Source organism: Vidua chalybeata, chromosome 1 (assembly GCF_026979565.1).
Source record: "Vidua chalybeata isolate OUT-0048 chromosome 1, bVidCha1 merged haplotype, whole genome shotgun sequence".
Lineage (NCBI taxonomy): Eukaryota > Metazoa > Chordata > Aves > Passeriformes > Viduidae > Vidua > Vidua chalybeata.
This window is the reverse complement of record NC_071530.1, coordinates 94,830,809-94,843,987: the sequence shown is the minus strand read 5'-3', so window position 1 is coordinate 94,843,987 and position 13,179 is coordinate 94,830,809.

Sequence of the window (13,179 nt, the reverse complement as noted above, 5' to 3'; positions counted from 1 at the left end):
TGGCTTAATGAAACTGTATTTTCTCCTCTATGACAGATATTTTACCTTTCCCTTTGTCTGCCCTGTTGCTTGCCCTAAACTCAGCTTGCTCCGACGGGATGCATCCTCAGCCAGTCAGTCATTCCCTCAGGCAGGGTGAGCTTCTGCTGCTCCATTTTTGGCAAAATCCACAGCACAGATTTCTAAATGTCTTGTATTTATTTCATTGCATTTTTTTATGCCTGTGCACAAAACCTTATGTTTGGTGAGTAAACAGTAGGTAAACATTTTTCATAGAGACTTTTTATTTTTTAATAAACAAAGTAATTTTCTCAACTAGTTCCTTTCTTACTCTTCTTCATAATATTCAGAGGAAATAGATGGTCTGTTTCAACATCAGGGAACTGGAGGGATAAGAATAGAGACAGCAGTGTGGAAGCAATGGGTCCCTCTTCTGCCCATATGGTTCAGGTTTGCATTTTGGCTGGCACGATAATGTGATTGCTGGCAGATCGAATGTTTAGTCTCCAGAGCAAATAGCAGCCAATGAGTTGGGGTGTAATGTACATGTGGAGATGTTCATAATATTCCACACAGGCTGAACCTACAGCAGGAGTGAATTCAGCTGCAGTGAAAACAGAGATGCTGCATGAATCCTTCTGTCAGCACAGCAATGGCATTTCCAGGCTTTTGCGTTTGGGAAGAGGAGGAATGTGCCTCTAGGGATGGAAAATGCCACCAGTCTCGGATTCTCTTGTGGCAGGAATTTCTGACTTGCCACATAGAAGGTGATGCATTCTGATGAGCCTGAAAGTTACATTTCATCACTGCTTTATCACCCGATGAATCATTACAGCAGATGAATGTTAATTGTAGCTAAACAAATGGGCATGTCCTCTCTACCCCCAGACAGCTGCTACTGCTGTAAGACATTAGGCAGAGGGTGCAAAGTGCTTCTGGATGGAAGGGAAGTGCTACCCGTGCCTCTGGAGCTACATTTCTGCAGTGTAATGAAATGCCAGGTGTGGAAGAGTGTTTGGATAGGAGCAATTTCCATTTGCTCTGTGGTTTGCTTTGCTCTGGGGACATACACAGTGCAAAGTTTCCTTAAGTGCTTGTTTGCTCACAGGCAGGAAGATCTGCATGGGAACAGAGCTGGCTTAGTCATACACCATGGCACTGGTGTCCCTGGGGTTGAGAGGGTACCTGGCACTGCTGGAGAAGGTGCCACTGGAATGGTGTGAGAGGCTGCTGAACCCAGGCACCAGGCAGAGTAATGCCAGCAGCAGTCCTTAGCTGAAGGGTTCTTTGTCCCTGGAAAACAAACTGATAAGGCAGTTTGGGGTGTTTTCTTCTGGCAGTAGTCCCTCTTGGCTGACCTAGTGACAAACACTCTGCAGTTAAGCCACTGAGGCCTGGGTTTTCTGATAATGACTTGAATGACTTCAATTCTCCTTCTGCTGTTATAGGAACCAAGGCAAACTGTATTGGGGTGCCCCATTTCCCCACTTCCAGTTTCTCCTCAACAGGAGACACCTGGGAGGCAGTAACCTGCAAAAATGACATTTCCATGCCGTTGCAGATCCTCTGTCATAAGATAATCTTTTGTTTTGAGGAACGCAGCTGCATGGCAAGAGAGGGAGGTAACCAAATAACCAGATGGGGAGCTAAGACCTCAGACCTGTTCTTCTTGCAGGACATTTTAATATTTGGGAAATTTCATAGCTGCAACAGAAGGAGACAAGTCAGAAAAGAAACGAAAGTGCTAAAGGTTAGGGGCAGTTGTGGGTAAAATTTAGCCATCTGAAAGTTAGATACAAGCATCTTGGTGTGTGAGAGTGAGCATCTGTAGCTGGCTTTAAAATATAAAATCCAAGCACTAATTCTGTAGGGTTGAAAGAGAGCCCTGTCCCTGACAGGGGCACCTTGCCATCAATGTAATTCCGAGGGCAGCAAACACATAATGCACGGTGCGTCATTCTCAGTATGTGGGGCTGCCTCCACAGGATTCCCCACCTGGAACTATTTCCTGGGGACTCTGGTTGCGCCATAGGGAGCTGTTCACTGCCTTGGAGGCTTCCTTCCCCCGGCTTGGCTTGTCTGGCAGGTATCTCCTCGGCTCAGCTGCTGATGGCAAGTGAGAGGAGGAGAGCGAGGAGATCCTCACAGACAGTTCAAACGCAGACTAAGAGGCATGTGTTGAAATGTCGTCAAAGTAGCAGGAGTTCATTTTATTGAGGAATACATATAATAAAGATAGAACAAAGGGACTGAAATGGTGAACAGATGGGCGGGTGTTCTTCAGTGGCTCAGGAGCTGTGTGAACATGCTGGTTTATGCCCTCCCCCTCTTTCTGCCTTTTTTTTTTCCCCTTGGTTTGGTTTGCTTTAGTTTTGATGCATCAGGGTAGGATGTGAGATGATATGCCAGTATATGTCAGAAACTTGGGGAAAATAAACCCCCTTTTTCTAACATCAAACTACTGCTATCAATAGGAACAGCAACTGCTCAAAATTTGTTTCAGAGCTGCCAAGAAGTGAACATTCATAGGAGAGAGAGAAAGAGAGAGAGAGAAGGAAAAAAAATATTTTTCCCTGCTGTTTGCAAGGTGGACACAAATGCAAGCAGTAGGAGGCTGACAACTTGACACATGTCTAATAAATCTAAAGCATGGGAAAAAAGTCAACAATTCACTGTACAAGAAAGCATTACCGAGATAAAAAAGTACAATCCAACAAACTTCTCACTTAAAAATATGTTTATTTCCAAATCAGTAAGGAATGTATATATTAGAGCCTCAATTTCTCTTCTCTTCTCTTTCTTCCTCCTCTCTGGATGTTCCTTTTCCTCAATTTCTTTTTTTTTAACCAGGGGCACATTAAGTCCTGTGCTATGGAAGCTGAGGTTTGCTGCATTATAAATGAACAAGGTGCAAAAGCCGAGTCCAGCGAGCAGATGTTGGGAGCTCAGCGTGCTGGTGACAAAGGGCTAGAGTGCAAGAAGCTTCCATTGCACGTCTGTTCTTCAGCACAGAGCAGGCAAGGTTTTAATTTGACAAGTTGGTTGGATGCAGGGAATTCACAGATCTCGGTGAAAGCCAAACAGATTTGGCCACCTACTGCATGGCCACAGTCAGCTGAAAGGGTAGCAGTTGTGGAAATGTCTCCTGCTCCAGCCGCCAGACACCACGCACACCATGGGGAGCCTCGTGGAGGCTTGTTTGCCACAGGCGGCAAATTCCTTTAAAAGGGAAGAAGGGGGAAAAAAAGAAGTGGGAGAGAAAAAAAAAAATCATGCTTATGTTATCAAAATAATTAGGCATTTTTACTTCAGGTTGCCAGTTGTTTATTTTTTAAAGCTCTTCATCCTCTTGTTTTTTAATAGTTGGTATGTTATGAAATGCAAGAATGAAAATGAATGCCAAAACTAATGGAAATTTTCCTACAAGTCTCATGTAAACAGAAACATCAGCATTAAAGTTATGAATCTTAATTTGTGCCATGGAGCTAAAATTTGTATCTTACTGCATTAAAGGAATATAGACATACAACACTGTGTAGTGTCTATGTACAATAGAGAAAACTGACATGGTCTCTCCAATTTATGAGGAAATTGACATAATTTTGCAAAAAAAAAAAAAAGAAAAAGAAAAACCACTTGTGAACTGGATTTTGCATAATGGGATTAATTTGGTTGACTGTCACATCAACTATGCTGCAGAATGCAAGTTAATCACAACATCGGTCTGATTTAAAAGAAGAACGAAAGGAAAGGAAAAGGAAAAAAGAAAAAAAAAAGAAAGGTATTTTCTTCCTCTCCCCAATTATTGTTTCATTTTACGATGCCTTTTTTCCTTTCTTTCTTTTCTGTGGTAGCTCTGGCAAACAAGGCTTGTGTATTTTTGCAATGGCCACCTCAATAGTCTTTTCTTCCCTCCCCCATGTACTCTTCACAGTAAAGCAGGGGAAAAAATATCAATAGCTTTTGCAATATATGCAAAACTGCTTCCATGGCATGACACAACTGTGTTTGATCAATGCTTTGGCTGATCAACAGAGCCAAAACAACTTTAAATATTTTGTCATATGGACCTCCCTTATTGCCTTTTCTCCCACTTACCACCCTCCCTGCAAAAGCCACATTCAGCATTGGGCTCTCCACTGAAGCAGCCCCACCAAACCCTTTTCCCACCTCCATCCCTGCTTGTGGCAGTAGCAGCCCTATTCCTCTGGCATCTGTGCATAAGTTCAGAGAGAAAAGCAAGCATATGTCAGTTATTTTGTGGCTAATTTCTGTCCATTTTTCCAGAGGTATTGGATGAAGGAATTAAATCAACCTTCTTACTGGCTCTCACATTGTATTCTTGGCGAAGGTACTGAAAACAGAGACAGCACATGTACATGACACATCACTTAAGTCCTCTGGTTTCTATGGTTGCAGTAGATTTTGCTTTCAGGGGGCATCCTAGGAAGGAGATAATGCCGTGCAGTGCTTTGGGCACGGTGTGGTTGAAGAATTAGCTCTGGGAATTGATCGTACCGTGATAGCGGTGACAGAGAACAAGGAATCCGGACTGCTCGGATGTCAGAGCAACTTGCGCTTCCAGGGGATGGTGTCGTGTCAGCGATTCCTGAAGGCCCTCGCGCCACACTGCAGCTGGTGACTGCTCCTTCATCCCTGCCTCCCTCGCAAACCAGCACGCTCTTCTATCCAGCGCAGCGCGCTGACTAGGTTAAACAATTACACTACACTAATTGGCCTGTGTCGGTCCTGATGAGAAAGTAAACAAATACTGCAGAGAAAAGCTGAGACAAATTGTATCTAATTAAACTGATGAAACAAAAAGTGACAATATTTTTCCCTAGGAAAAAAAAAAAAAAAAAACAGGCAACTTGTAACATGACAAATATTGTGTGCTTGCAGCCATGTCCCCCACCTGCTGAATTTCACACCTTTGCTTGGACATGGCTGCACCAAGCAGAGGAGAACAGAAGTGCCTTGTAGTCCCCATTAGTGCCCAAAATGCTGGGATGCCTCACAGCTTGGATGCTGCTCTTTGCACACAGGGAAAAGGTTGGCTGCCACCATTTAGCCATTCCACCGACACTGCTTGTGTGCGTGCCTGCATGTGTGTGTGTGTGTGTGTGTGTGTGTGTGTGTGTTCTGAGCAGGGTGGGCTGACAGCAATACTTCAGTCCATGAAAAGAATTTCCCCTTCCCTCTTTGCTCACAGGCTAGTTGGCCCATTCCTGGCCATACATCTTGTATGAGAGAGCAGTACTGTCTATCTGTAACTGGCATCAGTTTTTCTGTGAATAACAGCAACCCCTGGTACATTAGTGTGGCATGAAAGTCTGGGAAAACACAGGTGAGTAGGTGGGAGCATTCTATGTATAGATATTTTTTTTTCATTGATCAAAAGACAAAAAGCCAGGATAAATACCACACAGTCCAAGGCTCTGCTGCCTCCTCTCTTGCTATCCCTATATCAGTAGCCTCAGTTACACATAAAGTTACTAGTCCCATATGCATGACAAGCAAGGGCAGAAACAGGGAAGAGTTACAGGAGAAAAGAGTCTCCATGCACCCCTATTAAAAAAAAAAAACAGAAAACCTCTTCAATCACTTTGCTTTGGTGAGCTGGTGAATATGAGAACACATCCTTGATTCACCTGGGCAAGGATTATTTAAGCTTGATTACTTGGTAGGATGTTAATAAATAGGTAACGTCTGTTTTGGAGGTCATGAACACACAACATGACAATCAGAAAGCTAGGGCCCCTAAAATCTCCTTCCTCTGAATATCAGGGAAACCAATGAAAAGGCACTAAGTGCAAGATCCAGCCAGCCACAGAAGCAGCTGCAATAGTGGTAGCTGTGTATGTAGTATACAGCTGAGTATTTCCATCCTAATCCTCTGTTTCAAGTTCCTCAGAGCTTTCCAGATGCTTTAGTTATCAGGATAAAATGTTCCAGGCCTGGTATCTGGCAAAATGAATATTTTTAATAGTTTGAGATAAAAGTGGTTCCATTATTCTTGAGTGGGAGAGAAGTCCAAGGATCAAGGAAACACTTTTTTTTTTTTTTTTTTTTTTTTTTTTTTTTTTTTTGTGATTTTTTTTTTTCCTAATAGTTCATCTGCTAAGATCTCTGAGAGACCAGATTTGAATACTGGCATGAAGCAGCCCTTGCTGAGAGGGTCACTAGAGATTAGAACACATTGCAGCTATTGACCAGTGTGTTACAGGGAAATTTCTCTGTGATCCAAAAAGGGTTATGAGTCCTTGGAAATTATCCAGTGGACTTATGCACTTTATTTAGGAAAGCTGATCCTCCCACTCTCCCCTCACACATACACAGTTTCTTCTAGTAATATTGGGAGCAAACATATTCCCTCTTCGTGACTAATTTAGCTATACAGAGATCCCAACAGAAATTAGCAAGATGAACCAGACGACCCCTTGAGATCCCCTCTAGCCTAATTTTCCTATTGTCTAGTCTAAATGCACATCTGATTCATACCCTAAGTCCCATATAAACTTCACATCACTTATGTAAATCTGTTTGTCGAAGTCCACTGATGAGCCACAGCACATAATAATATTACAGAATTATGTTTGGTGTTTTCCCCTGTGGTCCTTCAGGTTGGTGCATGCTGAGCAGCCCACACTATGCAACACATGTATGTTTTGTGTGTTGAAACTGCAGTAAATTCAGGGTGTGGTGTAACCCAGTACTACTTACACAGCTTGTAGAAGACAGGAGGGAAACACCGTGCCCTGTGATGGCTGTGAATTGCCCTCTACATAAGGGACGTGTTCATGTTGCCATAATTTGACTCTGTTCTGCAAGGCAGACACAGGAACTGGGGGAAGTGGTGCACCTCTTCCAGGCAGAAGGTGTATTCTGCATGAAAAACTGGGCAACAGAGAAGATGATCTGGTTACCCACACTGCAGACAGGAACAAGCTAAAATAAAGCCACTGCCCCTGGCTTTGCTGTCCCTACAGTAGCTATGCTGCCTCTGTAAACAACTAATCAATCAAAGTGGAAATACACATGGCTTAAAGGGTGCAGTTGTGAGGGTTTCACACTAGTTCAGACAACCTGGGTGTCTGAACCTTCTCCAGCTGAAACCAGCTTATGATGAACTTAGGGTCATGATGAACCTTCTCCAGCTGAAACCATAGGACTGCTGCACCAAATTCAACAGTGGCCTTAGCAATCCAGGTCAACTGAAAATGTAGCATAATAGTAACACACACATCATAACAGAAAAATTATGGAAAAAAATGGAGAATATGAAACTAGCATGCCCATCTTAAAGGTGAGTAGCTAAGTCACAGAGACAAGAGTCTAAATTCCCAAAGGCAGGCAGACAGGTAACTGACGAGAGAGTACTTGCCCAAATTGGACAGGAAGTCAATAACAGGGCTTAACTTTGATCTCCTGACTTGCAATCATCTTATGATGTAACTATAAAATCAAGCCTTTCCCCAGGGCTTCTCAGAAAAGGTGAGTTATTTCTGTCTCTTAGCAGACACTTGTGCAGTTCACCCGGCTGGACATTGGAGAGCATCGGCACCTGCAGTATCCCTCATCCCATGGGATGGGGCAAGGAGGGCACCATGGGAGTCCTGCATCCCAGATTCACTTTGTGGGAAGGTTGGATGACTTCTGTGCAAATAACTGACTGACTTGTTGCTAGGGAACAGTTGGGAGGCATGCTTTTGATCTCCCATATGCTTACTACTAATAAATAAACAAATAACAATAATTACAACAAACCCCAAGCCTGTTGTATCTCCAAGATTAATTAATGATGAAATACAGCTGAAATTCTGCAAAAGAAGGCAGCAAGGTGGGTTAGATTTCATCTTTTCCTGCTGGGTATGGAAATGATGGTTGAAATTAACATTTTTTTTTTCCTTCTTAAAATTTACCTTAGCTAGATCAGGTTAGTTGGAGGAGTGGGGGAGTATTCCCTTCACAGACAGAGGATGAGAAGGCAGATAGTAAATCTCCCCATGCCAGTTTTACTCGCATTCAGTTTTTCCTGCCTAGTACAGTTAAGTTTTTTAGATACTTTACTTGCATTTCTAATTCAGTTATTCTTCTGAAATTTATTCAAAGGATTTATGCTTATGAAATTATAATATAATGCTGCCTATATGCCAATGAGCTGCAGGCAAAGAAAATAATTTTCTTCAATTTACAGTTATGAGGCTGGAAGAAAATGATGCCTTCTTATCACCTCTTTTTCTTTGTATGCCTCGGTATTTTTTTAAGTCTTCAGAAGGCAGGAGCTGATGATGAATTCTTAAGCAGATCACACTGATAATTGTATTTCAGAACTGTCAACTCTGTGAAGACTGTCCACGGAGGTGTCTCAGTTCACTTGAGCTATTTGTGTCACTGCTTCTCCAGGAACTCAGCCCTCAATAAAACCCAAATCACTGGGGATATTGTTAAGTCTTCTGAAAGGATTATTAGATCGAAGGAAAATTTATGGATGACACTTTGTAACAATTAATCAGGAACTGTTGATGAAGTTAAGTTGGTTCTTTATTCTTGAACAGAAAAAAAAAATACACAGCCCCTGTACAAATTGTCAAATGGCCTATTTTGTCACTTGGTTTGATTAATGGACTATTTGGAGTCCCCAAAAAGTCCTAGTACAAATAAAAAAGAATCATAAATATTGAATAAGCTCACAGCATGGTTAACCTTGACTATGTTTTGGAACATTCTTGGAGAAAACTTTGCTATTCAGAAAATAAATTGCTAAGGGGATTAAAAAAAAATTAAAAATCGGAGATTTTGTAAAGTGTCACCTACCCAACCTTGTCATCCTGATTAGCCTGTCATGATAAATTAGCTTTAGTTAGCTTTGCAATCAGGTCAAAAACTGCTGGTACAGTACCACATTTTGCAAGTGGGGCTACACCTGGTCCACAAGAGGGGCACAGGATGGCAAGGAAAATACTCCTGCTCTTGGTGCTTTGTATGTCAGACAGTGCTGGGACTGCTAACTGGCTATTATCCTTTTGTACTGTAATTTATGGAAATGAAGCCCAAGGAGTGCTGAGAGCATGGGAGTCATGGCGCCATAAGGTTGTTTCTGAAAGGTTGGGCGAAAGATGTCCGGTGATCTGTGTATATGCAAATGACAAGACCAAAGCTTCAGCTGCAGAGAACACACACACACACACACACACACACACACACACACATGTTCATGCGTATTCAGGACACGAAGTTTCCATCTTTTCCTCCTGCTCCTCTGTCTCTCTATTTGCAACTCTTGTGCCCTCCTTCCCCCGGAGCTCCCCCCCACTGCTTGATGCAGCTGTTTAGTCCTGACAGGTCTGACCAGTCATTTTTGCTAACCTCTGATAGCATCTAGGTCAGCGTGATCCCAAACTGGCTTGCTTTTGTTCTCAGTTAACAAGAAATACAATGCTATTAGTTTAAGCTGGGATTCCACAAAGCTCTTAAACTCCACGTGCTTCACTCCAAGAATGTAAGCAATTCCACTCTTCTCCTTCAGCATGGCACTTCAGTGCCTGCTAAAAGTTAGGCACATATGAGACATTCTTGAACTGAATCAGACCCTCACTGAGGAGAAATAGTGTCACTTTACATTTTGTTTAGTTGGCCCATTTTTCCAGCATGTGTCATATGCCAGCTCACTACCCCATCTTAGATGGCATACATGCAATAATGTACTTGAAAGCAAGGCTCAGGAAGTGGGAGAGATTGAGAAATCTGTGCAACTATTTCCAATAGCTGTACAATAATAAATGCTCATCAGATTTTGTTAAATCTCTGAATGTAACACAGGGATTCAAACAGGGGAATTGGTTTTTTGTCTCATCACTTTCCATTTGGAGCTATAAATATTACTTTATGATTCATTTTTATTCCTGCAGTTCTCCATGATCACACGTAGCCCTCTGCCACCCACTGAAGACAGCACTGCAGGAACTGAGAAAGCTGGGCTAGAGGTGGCACATGGTGCCTTGGGCACCTATCTGGGGAAACCAAGGTGCTGGCTCTGAGATCTCGGAGTATTTTTGCTCCCTGCTGCCTTCTGTATCCATTTGGTCAGTGGTGGCCAAAGGGAAATGCTTTTCTCAGAAAGGTCTGCCTCAGGAAAGTAGGGACAGGAAAGTTGCAGAGATTATTTGGTCCATTTCCATACTTCTACTTCAAACTGGTCATGCAGCATGTGGGAAACAGCAGGGGAGCACCAAGTTTTCAAAGGCTCTGGATATTTCTTTAGGATATACAACCAAAAGTCTTTTATAAAGTACTTTCATAATTATACAGTACTATGGCCTGTGGTTAAAAAAATCCCATAGACATTACCAGCCTCAACTGGGCTGGGGTGAGGCAGGAGTTTTGTGGAGAAGATGACAGAGAGCTTCTGCTGAGGAGGGTGCAGGTCAGCCAGCAGGCAGGAGTTCACCGCCATACTCTGCTTGGCCACACCACCTCCCTGGAGTAAATACCCTGCTGAAGACACTTGCAGTTTCTCAGCAAGGTGCAAAGTCAATGTCCTGGCAGTGACTGTTAAGGATGGGAAGGGACGGTGCCAAGAGGATGGACTCAGGCTCTTCTCAGTGGTGCTGAGAAACAGGACAGAAGGCAATAGGCAGAACCACAATTTTCTTAGGGTCAAAAGGGACTTCTGGAGATCATCTAGATCAACCTTTCTGCCAAGGTAGGATCACCTGGAACAGGTTACACAGAAATTGTGTGCAGGTGTGTTTGGAATGTCTCGAGAGGGGGAGACTCCACAACCTCTGCAGGCAGCCTGTTCCAGTGCTCTGCCACCCTCAATGTAAAAAAGTTCTTCCTCATGTTGAGGTGAAGCTTCTTGTGTTTTAGTTTATGGCCATTGCTCCTCATCTTGTCACTGGGCACCACTGAAAGGAGTCTGGCACCATCCTCTTGGCACCCGCCTTGGAGATATTTACGTGCAGTAATGAGATCCCCTCTTCAGCCTTCTCTTCAACAGACTAAAGACCTATAGCTCCCACAGTCTCTCCTCATGAGAGAGATGCTCCAGACCCCAAATCATCTTTGTGGCCCTCCTCTGGACCCTTGTCTTTTTTGTCTTGAGGATCCTAGAACTGGACACAGCACTTCAGATGTGGCCGCACTAGGGCCCAGTAGAGGGTGAGGATCACCTCCCTTGATCTGCTGGCCAAACTCTTTGCAATGCATTTCAGGATTCCACACAAGGAAATCCCAGCCACAAGGATGCATTGCCAGCTCACGTCAGCTTGTCACCTACCAGGACTCCCAGATCCTTCTTTACTTGCAGGTGATTATGCACGTAGGTTGCCCTATGGTGTGGAATCTCCCTCACTGGAGATATTCAAGAACCATCTGGACTCGATCCTGTGCAATGTAGTCTAGGGGACCCTCCTCAAGCAGGGAGGCTGGATCAGAGCAGGAGGTTGGACGCACTGTGTTCCCTTCCAACCTTACCCATTCTGTGATTCTGTGATAATTTTGGTTAAATTCCAGTCCTGGTAATTGCACTCTACCTGAAGAAATTCCTGCTGCTGATTCACCTGTGAAAGCCACAGTGGTCCTAGGCACAGCCACCCAAGCTTGTCACAACAGGCTGCATAACTGGCTTTGGGATATGACTCTTTCTTGATGAATTGCAGGGATTCTTGTTAATGTGTTTTGCATTTGATTTAGACATGTACTAGGTCAGGGAAACTGAGAGGAACTGAGCAGACTGTTTAGCTCAGTTGTTGGCATGGTCACAGGAGAGAGAAGAAATTTGTGCTCCATTTCCTGAGTCAGTTGAGTCTCTGGAACACATCTAGGACCCAGAGCCTTCTGTGGATAGTGAATAATACCTTCTGTGTCAAATGCAGGTACTAAGAGTGATTAGATCATGATCTGTTTGCTCCTGTAGGTGTACACATGTAAAGTTTTAGGCAGTAGGAAGAGGGTGGGAAACTGTCAATCAAATTCTATGCTAACAGGACTCTCAGGCTGCAGAGCAGTGCCTTACTCTTTGTGCAAGAGATCCTAGAAAATAAGGTAATGCACAAGAAAGCACTGCAGCTAGCAAGAAAGAAAGTCTTTCAGGTGTAGTGATTATGATGGCCAGTCAAGAACAGGATGTCTGCATTCTCTTGCTATGTTTAATTCATGGTAAGAAGAACAGCTCCAAAAAGGGGTATCCCTATTCAAAAAATGTGCCTATCTTTTTGTGGTTAGGACCCTCCTAAAATGTGTGCATTTGAATCACCTTGGAAGAAATGAATTTAAGTTTATTCCCTGCTTGCATCTCAGGCAGGTGCTCAGAACACTTCATTTTCAGGGCTACCAGACTGGGTCCTCCATGATACAAGGGATACCTTGCACACGAATGTCAGCATGGCTTCAAGGTAGACCAGGCATGTAACACCATTACAGTACCTGATGGTAGGGATGCGTCTTGCACAAAAGGACACATATATGGAGAACTTGTTTCCTGGAGAACTTTACCACTGCTGGAAGAGATATAGACCTGGTGCCCCCTTGATTCTTTGCTGGTAAGCAGAGGTTTGGAGATGTCAGAATTGGTGATTTTTCATTACCTATCCATGGCATGCTTGAGTAAATGCTGCAAGGAGTCTTCCAACATGTGAACTCATAGGAAGGTTTTTCTTTGCGGCTCCTTTGGAGCAGATCAAAACTCTTTGCTTTCTAAAATAAACTGTTCCTAGTGTCTTTTGTAAAGCTGGCAAAAGAATAAGATCAACTGCAGTCCATATTTTCTTCTAACTTTCCCAGACATTAAAACAAAACTCCCTTTACTAAACATTAGGTAGGATTTTCCCTTTGATGACTCTATGCTCCCAAAAGACAGCTCAAATCCAGGAAACATGAGGAAAGATTCAGCCTCTTGAAGGGTACAGATTTCATTGTTATTGTTTGCCAGTGAAAGAACAACAATGCATAAGAAAACATGTATACTAAATAAAGCTAATTGCATTATAAAGAGCACCAGGCATCCTATAAAAACTTGTTGCCTAAATGTGTCTGTAACAATTTGTCAGCAAATGATCTTCATGCAAAAGAGCCAAAGCAATTAGCTGGGGGTGGCTGAGCTCTGCACTCCTTTCACATGCTGTGTAGTAAAAGAGACCACCAAAAAAAAAAAAAATCCTGTATATCTCAAAATGC